Source organism: Triticum urartu, chromosome 5 (genome assembly GCF_003073215.2).
Source record: "Triticum urartu cultivar G1812 chromosome 5, Tu2.1, whole genome shotgun sequence".
NCBI lineage: Eukaryota > Viridiplantae > Streptophyta > Magnoliopsida > Poales > Poaceae > Triticum > Triticum urartu.
In genome coordinates this window covers 464190669-464209996 of record NC_053026.1, presented here as the reverse complement: position 1 = coordinate 464209996, position 19328 = coordinate 464190669, and positions in this window count along the sequence as shown.

Here is a 19328-nt window from a genome sequence, read left to right as displayed (position 1 = left end):
AACCGGCGCCCGGCCATGAAAGCCGCCTCCGCCTGAACCGGCGCCCGGTCCGTGGCTACCATCAAACATGTTGGAACTTTTAAATGCCTTCATGATCGTATAGTCCTTCCACAGATGGGTAGCTGGCTTCTCCCGGGTGCCGTGTCTTGGACAAGGTTCATTCAGAAGCTGCTCGAGGGCGGGACCTGACCCACCTGACCGAGGAGGTGGACTACCCTTGCGGCGTTGGTTCTTGCCCTGTGTATTGGTGTTAGCCACAAACTCGTCAGCCTTACGTTTATTACCTCCTTGATTCGCTAGGTTATGCTGGTGACCCTTGCCGTTGCCATTCTTCTTTCCTTTCCCTGTTTTTTCTTCATCAGACACGGGATCCTTGGTACTGTCAGAATCAGCATATTTGACCAGGGCCGCCATCAACTGGCCCATGTCATTACAGTCACGCTTGAGCCGCCCCAGCTTCTATTTCAGAGGTTCAAAATGGCAATTTTTCTCCAACATTAAGACCGCAGAGCCGGCATCCATCTTATCAGATGAATGTATTATCTCCTTGACCCGGCGCACCCAATGGGTCGTGGACTCACCTTCCTCTTGCTTACAATTAGTCAGGTCCACGATTGACATAGGTTGTTTACATGTGTCCTTGAAGTTCTGAATGAACCAGGCCTTTAACTCCGCCCATGAGCCGACGAAATTGGGTGGCAACCCTTTCAACCAAGTGCGAGCCGTTCCATCCAACATCATAGTGAAATACTTAGCCATTGTTGCATCGCCGACCTCCAATAGCTCCATCGCCATCTCATAACTTTCAATCCATGCCCTAGGCTGCAAGTCGGCCGTGTAATTAGGCACCTTACGAGGCCCCATAAAGTCTTTTGGCAAGCGCTCATTACGTATAGCCGGCACCAGGCAAGGGACACCTCCTGTTCTTGTGGCTACTCCTGCCTCAACAGAGGTTGCCGGATAAACCGGAAAAGCTTGATGAGCCGCCTGCTCAGCTGCCAGTTGAGCCGCCCGCTCAGCCTCTTGACGGATTCTCTCCTGATCCGCCAAGTTAAGGGCTCCACCCTGCGCCAGCTAATGCCTACGCAGTTGGTTACGATGTTGAGCGTTGCTCGACATAACGGCTGAGTCCATATGCCTGCTATAGCTCGGGCTCCGGCTTGGGCGAGGGGTTGAATGGATTCTGTCTCGACTGTAAGAGTACACATCCTGCTGCGCCAGAGCCGTCTGAAGAAGTTCTCTCACCCTTCGTGTTTCAATTGCTGTCGGAGAGTCGCCTTCCATTGGGAGAGCCGCCAAACGGGCCGACGCAGCAATGAGATTCTCCAAAGGGTTAGAAAAGTGACCCGGTGGTATTGGTGTGTAATGAGGCGGAGCGGTATTCATACGAGGTGGTTCCATGGCCCGTGGTTTTACCGGCACCCCAGCCCCGGGCATCGTAATTCGGTTTGCCTCCGGTGGGTTACTTGGACCAGCCCCGGGTGTGTGGAAAAGGTTCCTAGGATCGTACGTCAGAGGTAGACGTGACTGAGTTTTGTGGTGCCTTCTCCTCATGACCTCGTTTGACGCGTTCAGATCCACCAAGAGCCAGAAAGTCTCCGCTTGAAGCTGATGAGTACGAGCATCCAAAGCCGCCCGCTCCACGGCCATCCTGACCTCTTCTGCTGCTAAATTTTCCTTGGCCTGTGCCATCTCTTCGCGTAGCCCTGCTACCTCCGTGTCATGCTGAGCCTTATCCGCCGGCTCCACCATAGCAGTCAACAGAGCCGTCAACTTATCCATGAGGTCCATTAGCATCTGAGCCGGGGGCGCGCGGGGTCTCCTGACCCGGCCGCTGCCGACCCGGTGGTTATTGCTGCTGCAGCCGTGGAGTTCTGCCCAGGTTGAGTGCCAGCCATGAAGACTCTGGTTCGATTCTTCGGCTCAAAGGGGTCCGGAATACTGTTGTCATCTGAACAGCCCCCAAGCATGCCATCTTGCAGCTGATACAAAGAATCTGTCTCGCCTGTTGATGATGTAGCATCAGAACAGATGGCCATCTCACCGCCATCCACTGATCCTTCAGAGGATTAACCTCCATGGATGCAACCCACAAAGGCATGCCTCAGGGCAGGTTGAGCTCGGGCGTATCTCGCGCGCTGCGCCATCTCGATGAGGTTGGTGTAGATGTCCGGCTCAGGGTCTGACTCGCCGATCCGGCCGATGAAGACATGGATTCCGCCAAAGGGGACCCGGTACCCGTACTCAATTGAGCCGGCCTCGGGGCCCCAGCCTTCATCGTCGATGTAGAGCTTGCCGCGACGACTCTTGGTCATCCGGCCCACAGCGTATCCCTTGAGCCCTTTGAAGTTGCCCTTCAAGAACTCAAATCCACCATGCGCTGGCCCCACGGTGGCGCCAACTGTCGTTGAATTGTCACGGAAGATGTCCTAGCAAAAGGACTTAGTCGTAGGGCCATCGCAACTAGGAAGCTTAAAGGGGTTAATTAGGACAAAGGACACGAGAGGTTTATACTAGTTTGGCCCCTTACGATGAAGGTAAAAGCCTACGTCTAGTTGTGTTGGAATTGTTGGGGTTTCGATGGCGAGGGAGCGAATCCACTTTGCCTGGCTTCGAATTGTTGTTTCTTGCCCTAAGCTACTGCCGGGTCATCCCCTTATATACACGGGTTGATGCCTGGCGGCCTACAGAGTCCTGGCTGGTTCATAAAACGTGTCCGTCTCGATGACTTCTTTATATGCCTTTCTTTACAAGTCGGTTTATAATATTGGGACTTAAGCCGCCTTTGGGCTTATGCCTTCTACAAGTCTTTAATAAACCATCACCTTGAATATTACTGGGCTTCTTTTGTAACCCGCCATTGAGGTTGACCCGGCCCCTCCTGGGCGGGTCATACCTGGTAGCTATATCCCCAACATTGATGAACTTGCTAAGGCTAGAGAGAATGAAATTATTGAAACTGATAATATTGATGAAAAGTGATGATGAAGATTCTCCCGCTAGATATGAATTGCCTATTGTGCCTGAGGGTTATGTTGTGGATGAAGAAACTGCTAGAGACTTCTTAGCTTGCAATGATAGATCTGATCTTCAGAAATTATTAGCTAAGCTTAAAGAAAAGTCTTTGAATGCTAGAATGAAATATGACCCTTCTTTTGCTACTTCACCTATCTTTATTACTGATAAGGATTATGATTTCTCTGTCGATCCTGAGTTAATTACTTTGGTTGAATCTGATCCTTTTATGGCTATGAATCCGAAACTGTTGTGGCACATCTTACTAAATTAAATGATATAGCCACCCTGTTCACTAATGATGAGAAAACTCGCTATTACTTTATCCTTAAGTTGTTTCCGTTCTCATTAAAGGGTGATGCTAAACCATGGATTAATTCTCTTGATCCTGGTTGTGTGCGTAGTTCCTAGGATATGATTTATTACTTCTCTGCTAAACATTTTCCCGCTCATCAGAGACAAGCTGCCTTAAGGGAAATATGTAATTTTGTGCAAATTGAAGAAGGGAGTCTCCCACAAGCTTGGGGGAGGCTTCTCCAATTACTTAATGCTTTTCCTGATCATCATCTCAAGAAAAATGAAATACTTGATATCTTTTATAATGGACTAACCGATGCTTCCAGAGATTACCTGGATAGTTGTGTTGGTTGTGTTTTCAGGGAAAGAACTGTTGATCAAGCTGAATTGCTATTGAATAATATGTTGACAAATGAAAATAATTGGACACTTCCTGGACCGACTGCTAAGCCAACTCCGAAGAAAAGGGGTAGTCTATTTCTCTGTCCTAAAGATATGCAAGAGACAAAGAAATCTATGAAAGAAAAAGGTATTAAAGATGAAGACGTTAAGAATTTACCACCTATTGAAGAAATACATGGTCTTGATAACCCGACACAGGTAGTAAAGGTAAATTCTCTCTATAGATTTGATGAAGGTGATATTCCTCGTAATAAGTCTGCTAGCCAATGCTTAGATGAGTTTGATAATGTTATTTTTAAACAAGAAAACTCCAATGCTTATGTTGGTAGGCAATTGAAACGCAATGCTGATATGCTTGAACACTTGGGTGATTATATGTCTAGAGTTAAAGGTGAACTTAAACTTATTACTAAACATGCTTCTATGGTTACCACTCAAGTAGAACAAGTACTTAAGGCTCGGAATGATTTGCTCAATGAGTTAAATAATAAGAAGAATGATAATGTTGTCAGAGTTATGACTACAGGGGGTAAAATGACTCAGGAACCCTTGTATCCTGAGGGCCACTGAGCGAGTCCTGGATTAGGGGGTGTCCGGATAGCCGGACTATAACCTCTGGCCGGACTCTCGAACTATGAAGATACAAGATTGAAGACTTCGTCCCGTGTCCAGATGGGACTTTCCTTAGCGTGGAAGGCAAGCTTGGCAATATGGATATGTAGATCTCCTCCCATTGTAACCAACTCTGTGTAACCCTAGCCCTCTCCGGTGTCTATATAAACCAGAGGGTTTTTAGTCCATAGGACGAACAACAATCATACCATAGGCTAGCTTCTAGGGTTTAGCCTCTCTCATCTCGTGGTAGATCTACTCTTGTACTACCCATATCATCAATATTAATCAAGCAGGACGTAGGGTTTTACCTCCATCAGGAGGGCCCGAACCTGGGTAAACCATTGTGTCCCCTGCATCCTGTTACCATCCGGCCTAGACGCACAGTTCGGGACCCCCTACCCGAGATCCGCCGGTTTTGACACCGACATTGGTGCTTTCATTGAGAGTTCCGCTGTGCCGTCACCATCAGGAAGGATGCCTCATGCCGTCTTTAAAGACGGCACTATTTCTAAGGGAGCTTTGGCTGTCGGCCAAACTCTCCGACTAGGTGGTTTCCTCATGACCGCCTGTTCGGCCGCCGTGCTGACGATGACTTCTCGGGTCATCAAAAACAATCTTCACATCAACTCGGAATGCGCCGAGCAGTTAGATCCAATGGAGATCTCTTCCCTAAACGAGCTCTTGGATCGCATCGCCGCCCTGGGAGTCGCTACAGACTATGATCAGATTGGGCCTAAACCCGATCTGAGAGAGATCAACTCTCCCCAGGTCACCCATCACGTTGCAGTGGTGGAGGAACAATGCGGCGACCCTTCATCTATCTTAAGGTCTAGCTATGTCCGGATTCCCGATCCCTCCAAGCTGGATATCCGTAGAGGGGAGGACGTCACTCAAGACCTAAACCTAGAATCAGGCAGCGGGCTAGATTCAGTGGAAAACATCCAAGAATCCAAACTTCCGAGTTCGGAAACTCCTTGGCCCCTGAGTCTAAGATTGGGTAAGGTTTCGGATTCAATTCCACCCACCCACCCAAACATAAGCGATCTATCCCAAATTAGGCAAGGGCCCGAAGAAATAGTACACCATTACTAGGCCAGATTCCTCCTGGTCATGAATAGGATAAAGGACTGCCGCGAGGAAGACACAATTTCATTCTTCTGTAATAATTGCACGGACAAGGGAATCCTCAACGCCATAAGTCGTCATGAAATTACACGCTTTGCTGACTTGGAACATCGAGCCCCTCGAACCGAGTAATAGAAAGCGCCTGGAAAACCGAAATAAAATTTTATTTTAGTATGAATGTTCTGTGTGATGGAAAGCGCCTGGAAAACCGAAATAAAATTTTGGGACAATCTGGCCCTGAATACAAACCCAATCCGAAATAAAAGGGTGTATTATCACCAGACACCCAGGTTAAACACCAAAAAGCAAAAACCCTCTACAAGGCATGGAACCGTACTGGAGGGATGGCTCAATGGACCCTGTAAATTTCACAGTGCAGAGGGCGCCACACCAACTCATAGCCTTAGAGCATGTTGGATACTCCGGCAGGTGGCCAAAAGTGGCAAAGATCTTCTAACCCCAGAAGCCACAGAGCACCAGCCCGGGGATACCAGTACGGTATTAACAGTCTTCGAGACTTTCGCATCAAATAATATGCGAAAACGAACACTCCGCAGCCTTGCCGAAGTCTACCACGTGGCAACAATAAACCCATGGAGTGACACGGCTATTACTTTTAATGCCAGTGACGAATCTAAATTCCGAACAGCCCGAGCACCAGCCGCATTGGTCCTCTGTCCAATAGTGGACGGCTTTTGACTCGCCAAGGTACTCATGGACGGTGGCAGCGGATTGAACCTACTTATGAGGAAACTCTTCGAAAAATGGAAATAGACTGGAACCGCATTGAGCGAAGCAGCACAACCTTTAGAGGAATAATCCCAAGTCGGGAAGTGCGCTGCACAGGAAAAATCACACTAGATGTGGTGTTCGGCACGCCGGATAATTACAGGTCCAAAGAGGTCACGTTCCAAGTGGCCCCGTTCAGTAGCGGATACCACGCTCTATTAGGGTGGGAGGCGTTTACAATCTTCCAAGCCATACCCCATTATGGGTACATGAAGCTCAAAATGCCCGGGCCCAACGGAATCATCACTCTTGCTAGTGATTCGGACATAGCACTCCGCGCCGAAAATAACACAGCCGCACTGGCCCTCGAGGCACTATCCGAAGCCCTAGCGGCCGAGGAACTGACTGCGCTGCACTCCACGGTGAACAGGGACGACGTGATACTCGATAAAAGGTCCAAGTCCACCTCCTTTAAACCGGTGGACGAAATAGTCAAATTCCAAGTCCATCCAACGGACCCTACAAAAACAGCTTCCATCGGGGCACAATTAAACCCTCATGTAGACGCCGCACTACGAGAGTTCCTACGCGAGAACTGGGACATTTTTTCCTGGCACCCTTCAGACATGCCAGGAATCCCACGCAAGCTGGCCGAGCACAGCCTAAATATCCTAAAAGGATTCAAGCCAGTCAAGCAGGCTCTTCGGCGTTTCTCCGAACCCAAGAGACAAGCCATGGGAGAGGAACTAGCCAAGCTATTGGAGGCTAGATTCATCAGAGACATAAAACATCCGGACTGGCTAGCAAACCTGGTGATGGTACCAAAGAAAGACAAATCCTGGTGCTTGTGCGTCGATTTTAAGGACCTCAACAAGGCTTGCCCAAAGGATCCCTTCCCCCTCCCCCGCAACGACCAAATTATCGACGCTACCGCAGGACACGATTCATTGTGTTTCCTCGACGCATAATACGGCTACCATCAAATTAAGATGGCAGAGCCAGACCAAGCCGCAAAGGCATTCATCACACCATACGGCCCATTCTGCTTGAACACAATGCCCTTCGGGCTCGAAAACGCCGCCACAACATATCAGCGCATGATTTAGACATGTCTGGCAAACCAGATCGACAAAACAGTGGAGGCATACGTAGATGACATGGTCGTCAAAACCAAGCATGTTGAATCTCTAGTAGACGACTTGAGGCTCACATTTGATAACCTCCGAACATACGACATCAAGCTCAACCCGAAAAAATGTGTTTTCGGCGTACCAGCCGGAAAGCTCTTGGGCTTCATTGTATCCGGTAGAGGAATTGAAGCAAATCCAGCCAAGATCCGAGCTCTGTCACAATTGGACATCCCAAAGGACCTCAAATAAATACAAAAATTGACCGGTGCGTGGCGGCTTTAAGCCGCTTTATCTCCCGCTTAGGAGAAAAGGCATTACCCCTTTATCGCCTCCTCCGGCGCACCAAACACTTCGAGTTGACGGATGCCGCCACGGTCGGACTCGAAGAAATAAAAACCATATTGGCAACAAACCCAGTCCTGGTCGTGCCAAACATTGGCGAACCAATGCTATTATACATTGCGGCAACTCATCAAGTTGTAAGAGCAGTGCTCGTCGTCGAACAAGAGGCGGACGGACACAAATTCCCCCTCCAAAAGTCGGTTTACTATGTGTTCACTGTACTTACTCCATGCAAGTCACGGTACCCGCATTATCAAAAGATAGCGTACGCGGTATTTATGGCATCCCGGAAGCTGCGACACTACTTTCAAGAGTGTTCGATAACGGTAGCCTCGAAAATACCACTTAACGATATTATAAACAACTGCGACGCGAGGGGCCGGATTGCCAAATGGGCCATTGAGCTCCTCCCATTCGACATAACTTACAAGCCACGGCGAGCTATTAAGTCGCAAGTTTTGGCCGACTTCGTCGCCGAATGGACGGAAGCCGAACTCCCTAAAGAGTACGGCACATATTCCAACTGGATCATGCACTTCGACGGCTCCAAAATGTTGGCTGGTCTGGGAGCTGGCGTCGTTTTGAAGTCCCCAACAGGAGATACAGTTCAATACGTACTCCAGATAATGTATACGGACTCCAACAACGCAGCCGAATATGAGGCCCTTCTACATGGTCTCCGGACGGCAGTATCCATGGGCATTCAACGCCTAGAGGTGCACGGGGATTCGAACCTCGCAATATCTCAAATAAACGGAGACTTTGATGCCAAGGATCCGAAAATGGGAGCTTATCGCAACGCCGTCCTAAAATGTCAGCTCGGTTCGAGGGGCTCGAATTTCACCATATAGCCCAGGAAAACAATCAGGCAGCAGATGTCCTGGCACGCATCGGCGCAAAACGCGACGCCGTCCCCCCCAACATCTTCTTGGAGGGGCTGTTCAAACCATCCGTAGTATGGGAAGGGGAACCCAGAAATAACAGCCCGGACCCAACTGCACTGCCCGACACCGAATATTCTGATATAATTAGAGGCTCTGCCAACGAAATAACATCTTCAACCCACGTAATAATGGCAGTCATCGCCCCATGGACAGAACCATTCCTATCCTACCTAACTAGGCAGGAACTTCCTGAGGACCAAAACGAGACACGCTGTATAGTGCAGCGATCTAAAGCCTATAAAGTCCATGAGGGAGAGCTTTATAAGAAAAGCACCACCGGAGTCCTTCAAAGGTGCATCTCCGAAGAGGAGGGGCGGAATCTTTTGGCGGAAATTCATGCCGGACTCGGCAGTCACCACGCTGTAGCCCGGGCGCTTGTAAGCAAGGCCTACCGTACAGGCTTTTATTGGCCAACGGCCCGGGCAGACGCCCAGGACTTAGTCCAACGTTGTGTTGGTTGCCAGCTTTTTGCAAACCAAAGCCATATGCCACCCACCGCCCTTCATAATATCCCCATCACCTGGCCCTTCGCGGTCTGGGGGCTTGACATGGTTGGACCCCTTAAAGGAGGAACCCACAAGCAAAAATACTTACTGGTCATGGTGGATAAGTTCACCAAATGGATAGAAGCCAAGCCTGTTAAGACGGCCGAATCCGGACCGGTGATAGACTTCATATCCGATGTCGTACACCGTTACGGCGTCCCCCACAGCATCATCACTGATAACGGCACGAACTTTACGGCCGACGAGGTAAAACTCTGGTGCCGAAACATGGGCATCAAGCTCGATTATGCTTCAGTCTATCACCCACAAACTAACAGTCAGGTCGAGCGAGCAAATGGTCTTATCATGAGCGGCATCAAACCCAGATTAGTGCGGTCCCTCAAGGAATCTAACACGCATTGGGTAGAGGAGCTCGACTCCGTACTCTGGGGGCTGCAGACCACACCGAATTGCACTACCGGATACACACCATTCTTTATAGTATACGGCACAGAGGCGGATCTACCCTGCGACATAATTCATGACTCACCTCGAGTGCGCATGTACGAAGAAAGAGAAGCCGAGCTCGATTGGCAGGACAGTTTGGACGACTTGGAGGAGGAGTGTGACGTGGCAAAAGCCCGTTCCGCATTCTATCAACAGTAGGCTCGAAGATACCGAAGCAGAGAAGTACGGGCCAAAACCTACAATGTTGGCGAGTTAGTTCTACGCCTGCCGGATAAGAAAAAGGACAAACTCAAGCCCAAATGGGAAGGTCCATTCATCATTGACCAAGTCCTGACTGGTGGAGCGTACCGTCTGCGGGATGCATCGGATAACCGACTCGAGCCGAACCCATGTAACGCAACCCGACTCCGAATATTCTACGCCTAACGCCGGACTCTGTGTTCGTCTCCTTCCTCTGTCCATTTTTATACACTATCTATCTTATATTTTTCCCCTTCTCCCTTTCTTTTCTCTCATAGCCTTTAGGGGCCCATTCGTGCCTTGTTTGCACACAACTGACGCGCTATCCGCGCTCATTATACCTGGGGGCTTCTTTAACAGAAGCTTATTAATACGGGCTTTATGCCCAACACATGTGTTCTCCTTCTGCATGTACCCTTTATTCACCATTATATGCGCCGATATGACTTAAGTTTTGGCCAAGCTGGGTTGCCTGGCTCTTGTATTTATGCCCTACGTTCCCGTTAATTCGGCTAGGACATAAGGGGAGCACCTCTGCGATTGTTACTGCCGGGTCAGCCGGATGTGTACCTCGGACTAGGTGAAGCCGAAAGCTAGCGTTCTTAAGGGAATATTCGGTCGGTGAACTAAAGATGATTTTTCACTTATTTACTTATCCGCCCCCAGATGTTTTTTCTGCGTCTCTTCTCGCAGTCCAGACATGCACTTTAGGGCATGCCTCCCAGGGAAAGGAACCCCTAACAGAACTATTCTCCCTGGAAGATGTTTCTTACTAACCATGTAATATAACATAACTAGTTGGGCACTTGTCTGTTCAAGCACTAATGACCCCTACGCCTGATCTCCATGCGCCCCAGTTCTTACATAACCGAGAGGGTATTCGGATACACTCCAGACCGTCGGGTCCCGAGGCTGAAGCAAAAAGGTCCGCCACGACAAACGATCTACAATCTGGCTAGAAGGCATTATACATGTCACTTTAAATTACATAGTCAATTTGACTGGTTGAATTCCTCTTCAATACCATCCAGTAGGCTGTCTAGTCTACAGTCCTGTTGGGAATACTTTGCGGCCAATTCTACTTGGCCGTACACTAAGCTCACAGGGATCTCCTTCCCATCGGGCCCCACAGGTCTGACCTCGGCCATGTGGTGTGGGTCAGCCTTCGTGTACCGCGTCTTCACCATGGCCCAGGCTTCCCTGGTGCCCTGACGGCAGGCCGATATCTTCCATAATCGGAAGCGCCGTCGCGCTCCCTTCAACTTCTCTGCAAGCTCTCCAAGGCCTTCGGGCATGGAGACTGATGGCCACAAGGCCTGGGCGACGCCTTGCATCACCTGCCGAACTCGTTCGTGCAGTTGTGAGAGCTCGGGAAGAAGGTCACCCGTAGAACCGGGCATTTCCTCTGTAGGACAACCTGTTAGCATGCCTACAGACATAACTCTGTCAGCCAACTTCCTCGCTGAACTCTTTTTCAAAGTTCGTTCAAGCACTTACTAAATATGCCGCGTCGAAGCCGCCAATTATCCTTAACGGAGTCCGACAGTTGGGCACGAACATCCTCTAGTTCCATGCCCAGCTTGGTGTTGGCATCTAGGAGATCATTCTTCTCCTGCCTCACCCTCGTAAGCACGCTCTCACCGGCCTTTAGCTGGCGTAGGAGTTGTTGCTTATCCGGATTTACTCCAGCGTCATCTGCAATTTTACCGTCAGATCTGCATATACGCCGCACTTTATATGATACTTATCATTTGACGGATATATTACCAGAGGGGGTCTCTTTGGTCTCCCCTACTGCGGCTAGTGTGGCCTGAAGTTGGGCTTTGCACCCTTCCAGCTCCTAGGACAGTTGGGTATTCTTTTCTGTAAGAACCTGTATAACAAATGATCCTTAAATCAGTTATTCTAACTGTTTCAAGTCTGAGGGGCTACTGATATATATAATCACCAAATTTTCTCACCCGTATGTCTTTTATATACTGCTCCGTGGCTCTGGCTAGACCATTTTGAGCGGCACGGAGGTACACATCTCCCGAGTTGAAGGCATCCAATGCCTCTTGGGAAAAACAAGCGTCACGAAGAACAGTCCGGCGACGCCTGTGGTTCATGGCACTTTCCACCTCGGAATGGGTGGCGGACAGTCTATCCGCATCCTCTATCGGAGGAGCGCCCGGCGCACGCCTCGTATTTGTTCCCGCCTCCGAATCCTGCCTTGGAGCCTGGATGGTGGAGGCGCGATTAGTAGCCTCTCCGGATATAGTCCGGCGAGCGCTCTTTTTCCTAAAAGGAAGGCATGGGCGTTAGTATGCCTCCGAGAATAATGCCTTGGAATAAAAACGGCGTGCCGTACTGCTGCGCCGGTGTCTCAATCCGGACCGCGTGTCTCTTCAGCCTGCCTGGCCTCGTGGCCCCTTGTTGGCTAGTCGCCGCAGGCTCGACCTTCCGCCTCGAGGACCTCCCCTGCAAAACACGGTTGTTATACGGTAATCAAAAACATGCAAGGACGGATCCCTTTTCAAAGTACTGGGACTTCGGTCTCAATTACCTGTGAGGCTGGAAGTAGCCCAGGGTAATCAGCCGTAATGGCCACCAAGGCGTTGTCATTGCTCAATTGGTAAAATACCCCATCGATCAGCTTCATAGATATGTCCGGGTCCTCTTGGGAGGCCGGGTCAAGGGACCGTTCCGGGTCCTCGGGTTGTGGAGGAGGGATGTTTATCTCCCTTACAGCATGGCGCAGCTCCTGCGTTGAAATCGCTAGACTGAATACTTAAACTATGGGAATATGAAATGGATGGGCGAGAAAAAGTGTCTGCTTACCCAGCTCAGAGGATTGTACATAGAAAATCCGCCCTGCGGGTTGACGCAGAGGAATTCCTCCTCTTCTCCCTTGTACAAAGTGGATAAGATCTTTATTAGATCAGCAACCGATTTCGGCCCTTTACGGCCATAGCGGGTGGCGTCATCCTCCCCATTGAAATCCCACATGGGGTGGCCTCTATACTGAAGCGGCTGCACCCCCCGCATGATACATGTGGCCATGACCTCGATCATGGTCAATCCGGATCGAGCTAACAAACTTATCCGACTCATTAGGTAAAGAACGTCCCTGTCATCGTCCTCTTGGGGACTCCGTGGATGCCAGCTCCGGCGCTTCTTCAAAGGGGCGTTGTCGAACTCAGGGAGGCCGATTTGAATAGGGTCCGGGAGGGGGACATCTTCTATATAAAACCATTCTGAAGGCCAGTCTTCGGACGTCTTCTTTGGGGTTCCGGATAGATATCCGGTCCCGGCAATACGCCACACTTCGGCTCCACCCACTTGATATATTGACCCCTCCTGAGAACGGGGCACAAGGCAGAACAACTTCTTCCACAGCACGAAATGAGCCTCACAGCCCAAAAACAGCTCGCAGAGGGCTACGAAGCCCACGATATGCAATATGGAGGCAGGCGTAAGGTTGTGCAACTGGAGGCCGTAGAACTCCAGGAGCCCCCGGAGAAACGGGTGAATTGGAAATCCGAGCCCTCTTACCAAATGAGGGACAAGGCATACCCACTCTCCCTTGGAGGGATTGGGAAGGCTCTCCGCTTGCTCTCCGCCATTATAGGTGGCGAGCCTGGCTCGAACCGGGACCATATATGCTGGGGGAAGAAATCCCTTCACCCAAAGCATCACTAATTTGTCGTGCGGGACGGAACATTTCTCCCAATCTCCGGGCTTGGGGCTAGGGGAGCGAGAGGAGAAGCTGCGTCGACCGGCCATGTTGGAATGGATCTCTGTCGGATGCGCTCCGATGAAGGCTTGCCAAGGGAGGATGGTGTGATTTGGATCTGAATCCTCGTCTCTTTAATAGGCAGCTCATTCGCACAGCCAGGGGGTAAAAGTAAAAACACCCTGACTCTTCAGATTCGCTTGACACGTGGAAAGTGGCCATTGTTGGGTGTGGAAGCCAAGGAGCGCAACATTCACAAGGAGCCGGACACTATTTAAATAGGTACACGGAATCTAGAGAGGAACCCGCCTTGCAATGCTGAAGAAAATATGCGCGCCGGACTCATCGTCATTGAAGCCTGGTTCGGGGGCTACTGAGGGAGTCCTGGATTAGGGGGTGTTCGGATAGCCGGACTATAACGTCTGGCCGGACTCTCGGACTATGAAGATACAAGATTGAAGACTTCGTCCCGTGTCTGGATGGGACTTTCCTTGGCGTGGAAGGCAAGCTTGGCAATATGGATATGTAGATCTCCTCCCATTGTAACCGACTCTGTGTAACCCTAGCCCTCTCCGGTGTCTATATAAACCGGAGGGTTTTTAGTCCATAGGACAAACAACAATCATACCATAGGCTAGCTTCTAGGGTTTAGCCTCTCTGATCTCATGGTAGATCTACTCTTGTACTACCCATATCATCAATATTAATCAAGCAGGACGTAGGGTTTACCTCCATCAGGAGGGCCCGAACCTGGGTAAAACATTGTGTCCCCTGCATCCTGTTACCATCCGGCCTATACGCACAGTTCGGGACCCCCTACCCGAGATCCGCCGGTTTTGACACCGACAGCCACCCTAAGAGAATTGAGCAAGATTCTCAGAGAACTAATATTAATGCACCTAGTCCTTCTAAGAAGAAGAAAAAGAAAAATGATAGGACTTTGCATGCTTCTAGCGAACCTGTTGTTGACACACCTGAGAATCCCAATGATATTTCTATTTCTGATGCTGAAACACAATTCGGTAATGAACATGAACCTAGTGATAATGTTAATGATGATGTTCATGTTGATGCTCAACCTAGCAATGACAATGATGTAGAGATTGAACCTGTTGTTGATCTTGATAACCCACAATCAAAGAATCAACGTTATGATAACAGAGACTTTGTTGCTAGGAAGCACGGTAAAGAAATAGAACCATGGGTTCAGAAACCCATGCCTTTTCCTCCTAAACCATCAAATAAAAAGGATGATGAGGATTTTGAGCTCTTTGTTGAAATGATTAGACCTATCTTTTTGCGTATGCGTTTGACTGATATGCTTAAAATGAACCCTTATGCTAAGTACATGAAGGATATTGTTACTAATAAAAGAAAGATACCGGAAGCTGAAATTTCCACCATGCTTGCTAATTACACTTTTAAGGGTGGAATACCAAAGAAACTTGAAGATCCAGGAGTACCAACTATACCATGCTCCATTAAAAGAAACTATCTTAAAACTGCCTTATGTGATATTGGAGCCGGTGTTAGTGTTATGCCTCTCTCTTTATATCGTAGACTTGATTTGAATAAGTTGACACCTACTGAAATATCTTTGCAAATGGCCGATAAATCAACTGCTATACCTGTCGGTATTTGTGAGGATGTGTCTATTGTGGTTGCAAACGTTACTATTTTAACGGACTTTGTTATTCTTGATATTCCCGAAGATGATAGTATGTCCATTATTCTTGGAAGACCCTTCTTGAATACTGTAGGGGCTGTTATTGATTGCGACAAAGACAATGTCACTTTTCATGTTAATGGTAATGAGCATACGGTACACTTTCCGAGGAAACAACGTCTAGTCCATAGGATTAATTCTATTGGAAAATTTTCAACAATTACTATTGGAGGTTTTGAATTTCCTCTTCCTATTGTCAAGAAGACATATGATATTTTTATTGTTGGGGACATGCATATCCCCGTTGAGGTAACCTAGTGTTATTCGAAAATTCTCTGGTTTCATGTTATTCGAAATGAGTTTGTTAACAAGACCTGATCAACCTTGTTAGTGGATTCCTTTTGATGAGCATGAGATGGATGAATTTAGAAAACACAACTCTCTGTATCCTTGTCGGTGTCAAAACCGGCGGATCTCGGGTAGGGGGTCCCGAACTGTGCGTCTAAGGTGGATGGTAACAGGAGGCAGGGGACACGATGTTTTACCCAGGTTCGGGCCCTCTTGATGGAGGTAAAACCCTACGTCCTACTTGATTTATTCTTGATGATATGGGTGTTACAAGAGTTGATCTACCACAAGATTGGAGAGGCTAAACCCTAGAAGCTAGCCTATGGTATGATTGTATGTTGTCCTACGGACTAAAACCCTCCGGTTTATATAGACACCGGATGGGCTAGGGTTACACAAGGTCGGTTACAAAGGAGGAGATATACATATCCGTATTGCCTAGCTTGCCTTCCACGCCAAGTAGAGTCCCATCCGGACACGAAACGAAGTCTTCAATCTTGTATCTTCATAGTCCAACAGTCCGGCCAAAGGATATAGTCCGGCTGTCCGGAGACACCCTAATCCAGGACTCCCTCAGTAGCCCCGAACCAGGCTTCAATAACGATGAGTCCGGCGCGCAGTATTGTCTTCAGCATTGCAAGGCGGGTGCTTCTCCAATTTCCAAGTGTTTGTAAGAAGTGTCCGGCCCCATAAATGTTGATCCTCTTGGCTTCTGTGCCCAATAAGGGCTATCTCTCATGCATCGAATGAATACGAGGCGCCAGGGCATTTTTACATTTGCCCCCCTAGCCAGATAAATAAATTGTCTATTAAAGGGATAGGGATTCTTAGATCCGATCCACACCATCTTCCCCTCAGCGAGAATCCATCAGAGTGCGTTTCGGAAATATCCATTCCAGCATGGTCGACCTCCGCAGCTCCTCCTCCCGCCCCCGTAGCCCTAAGCTCGGTGATTGGGAGAGGTGTTCAGTCCCACACAGTCGATTTGTCGAACTGCAGACCAAGGGATTTCTCCCTCCGGCATATATGGTGCCCGTTCGAGCCGGGCTTGCCACCTACAATGGCGGGGAGCAAGCGGAGAGCTTTCCCTGTCCCTCCATGGGGGAACGTGTCTGCCTTGTTCCTTACTTACTAAGGGGACTCGGATTTCCAATTCATCCGTTCTGCCACGGGCTACTGGAGTTCTACGGCCTCCAATTACACAATTTCACCCCTGCCTCCATTCTACATATCGCCGGCTATGTTGCTCTCTACAAGTTGTTCCTGGGCTACGAGGCTCACTTCGAACTGTGGAAAAGGCTATTTTGCCTCGTCCCTCGCATATAGAGGGAATCACTTTATCAAGTGGGCGGAGCCGAAATATGGCGCATCGCTGATACCAGATACATGTCCGGTACCAAGAAGAAGCCGTCCGAAGACTGGCCTTCAGAATGGTTTTATATGGAGGACGTTCCCCTTTCGGACCCTGTTCGGCGGGGTCTTCCTGAGTTCAACAATGCTCCTCTGAAGAAGCGCCGAAGTTGGCACCCACGGAGCCCCTAGGTGGAAGACAACAGAGAAGTCCTCTATCTGACGAACCGGATCAAAGCACTGGCTCAATCAGGATTGACAATAACCGAAGTTATGTCGATTTTCATAATGCGGGGAGTGCAACCACTTCAATACCGTGGGCACCCCTTGTGGTGTTTCAACGGGGCAGATGACGCCACCCGCTATGGGCATAAGGGTCCGGGCGATGCTGCCGCTTTAGCAAAAATTCTGTCTGAATTGTTCAAGGGAGAGGAGGAGGAGTTCACCCGCATCAAGCCACGGGATGGATTCTCCATGTACAATCCTCCAAGCTGGGTAAGCTATATCCCCTTACTTCCATTTTCCCGCATTCTTTGTCGTAAGTATTCACCTTGCCAGTTTGTGGCAGGAACTGCGAAAATCCATAAAGGAGGTCAGCAGCCTCTCTCCAGAACCGGAGGACCCAGACCGGGCCCTCGACTCCGGACATGAAGAAGATCCGGTTATCTCCGTGGAGCTGATAGACCGGTAGTTCTATCAGTTAAGCTACGACGGTGCCATGGTGGCCATTACGGCCGACTATCCCGGACTGCTCCCTACATCGCACGTAAGAAAAACCAAAAAATCCCAACTCCAAAAACTAGGATCCCCTTTTAGACACTTCACCCACCATATACACATGGCATTTTTTACGGGGAAGGCATTCAGGACGCCCTGCCGAACCCGCAGCAACTCGCCAACAAGAGGCGTCGAGGCCGGGTAGGCCAAAAAGGAAGGCAGTCAGGACGGAGACGCCGGCGCAAAGGTATGAAAACCCCGTTCCGTGGTTGTCGTCTTTCTCAAAATGTAATGACACCCGCGTTTCTTTAATAGAAAAAACGCTCGCCGGAATATGTCCAGCGATGTTGCTGATCACGCCTCCACCAGTCGGGCGCCAGGACCGGACATAGAGGCGGAAGCTGATATGGGGCAGGCGCCGGATAATCACCCTACAGAGGATGCGGATAGATTATCCACAACTAACTCGGAAGTGGAAAGCGCCATGAATCATAGGCGCCGTCGGGCCGTACTCCGTGACGCTTGTTTCTCACCAGAGGCATTTGATGCCTTTAATTCCAGAGAGGCGTACCTTCGTGCTGCTCAGGATGGTCTAGCCAGAGCCACGGATCAGTATGTAAAGGATGTACGGCTAAGTAAATCTGGCGATTCATATGTATCAGTAGCCCTTGAGACTTGAAACAGTTAGCATAACTGATTTAAGAATCATCTTTTAATGTGCAGGTTCTTACAGAGAAGAATACTAGGCTATCCCAGGAGCTGGAGGAATGCAAGACCCAACTGCAGGCCACTGTTGCCGCATTGCAGGAACAGAAAAAGCCTCCCGCTGGTAACATTTACTTTAAAGAATGATGGTTACCATATAGTGTGCGGCGTGGCTGCAGATCTAACAATAGATTTTGCAGATGAATCCGGAGAAAATCCGGGGGACCAGCATGTCGTGTGACAGATAGAGGCTGGCAAACGCGTGCTGACTGAGGTTAGGCGGGAGAAAAACAATCTCCAAGACGCCAATGTCAAGCTGAGCGTGGAACTAAAAGACGTTCGAGCCCAGCTTGTAGACTCCGAGAAGGAGAAAAAGCGGCTTCGGCGCGGCATTTTCAGTAAGTGCTTGAACGAATCCTTTTGAAGGAGTTCGGCGAAGAAGCCAACTAACAGCGTTATGTCTGTAGGTATGCTGACGGGTCGTCCTGCGGAGGAAATGCCCGGGTCTGCAGGTGATCTTCTATCTGAGCTCTCGCATCTGCACGAACAAGTTCGGCAGGTGATGCAAGGTGTTGCCCAGGCCTTGTGGCCATCTGCCTCCCTGCGAGAAGGTGTTGCAGAGCTTGCGGAGAAGCTCAAGGGAGCACGGCGGCGCTTCCGATTATGGAAGATATCGGCATGCCGACAAGGTGCCCGAGAAGCCTGGGCCATGGTGAAGACGCGGTACACCAAGGCTGACCCAAATCACATGGCCGAGGTCGGACCTATGGGGCCCGACGGAAAAGAGATCCCCGTTAGCTTAGTTTATGGGCAAGTAGAATTAGCCGCAAAGTATTCCCAACAGGATTGTAGGCTAGACCGCCTGTTGGATGGTATAGAGGAGGAATTTAGTCAGTCTGCATGACTATGTAATTAAAGTGACATGTATAATGCCTTCTAGCCGGATTATAGATCATTTTTCATGGCGGACCTTTTCGCTTCAACCTCGGGACCCGATAGTCCGGAGTGTATCCGAATACCCGCTCAGTTATATAA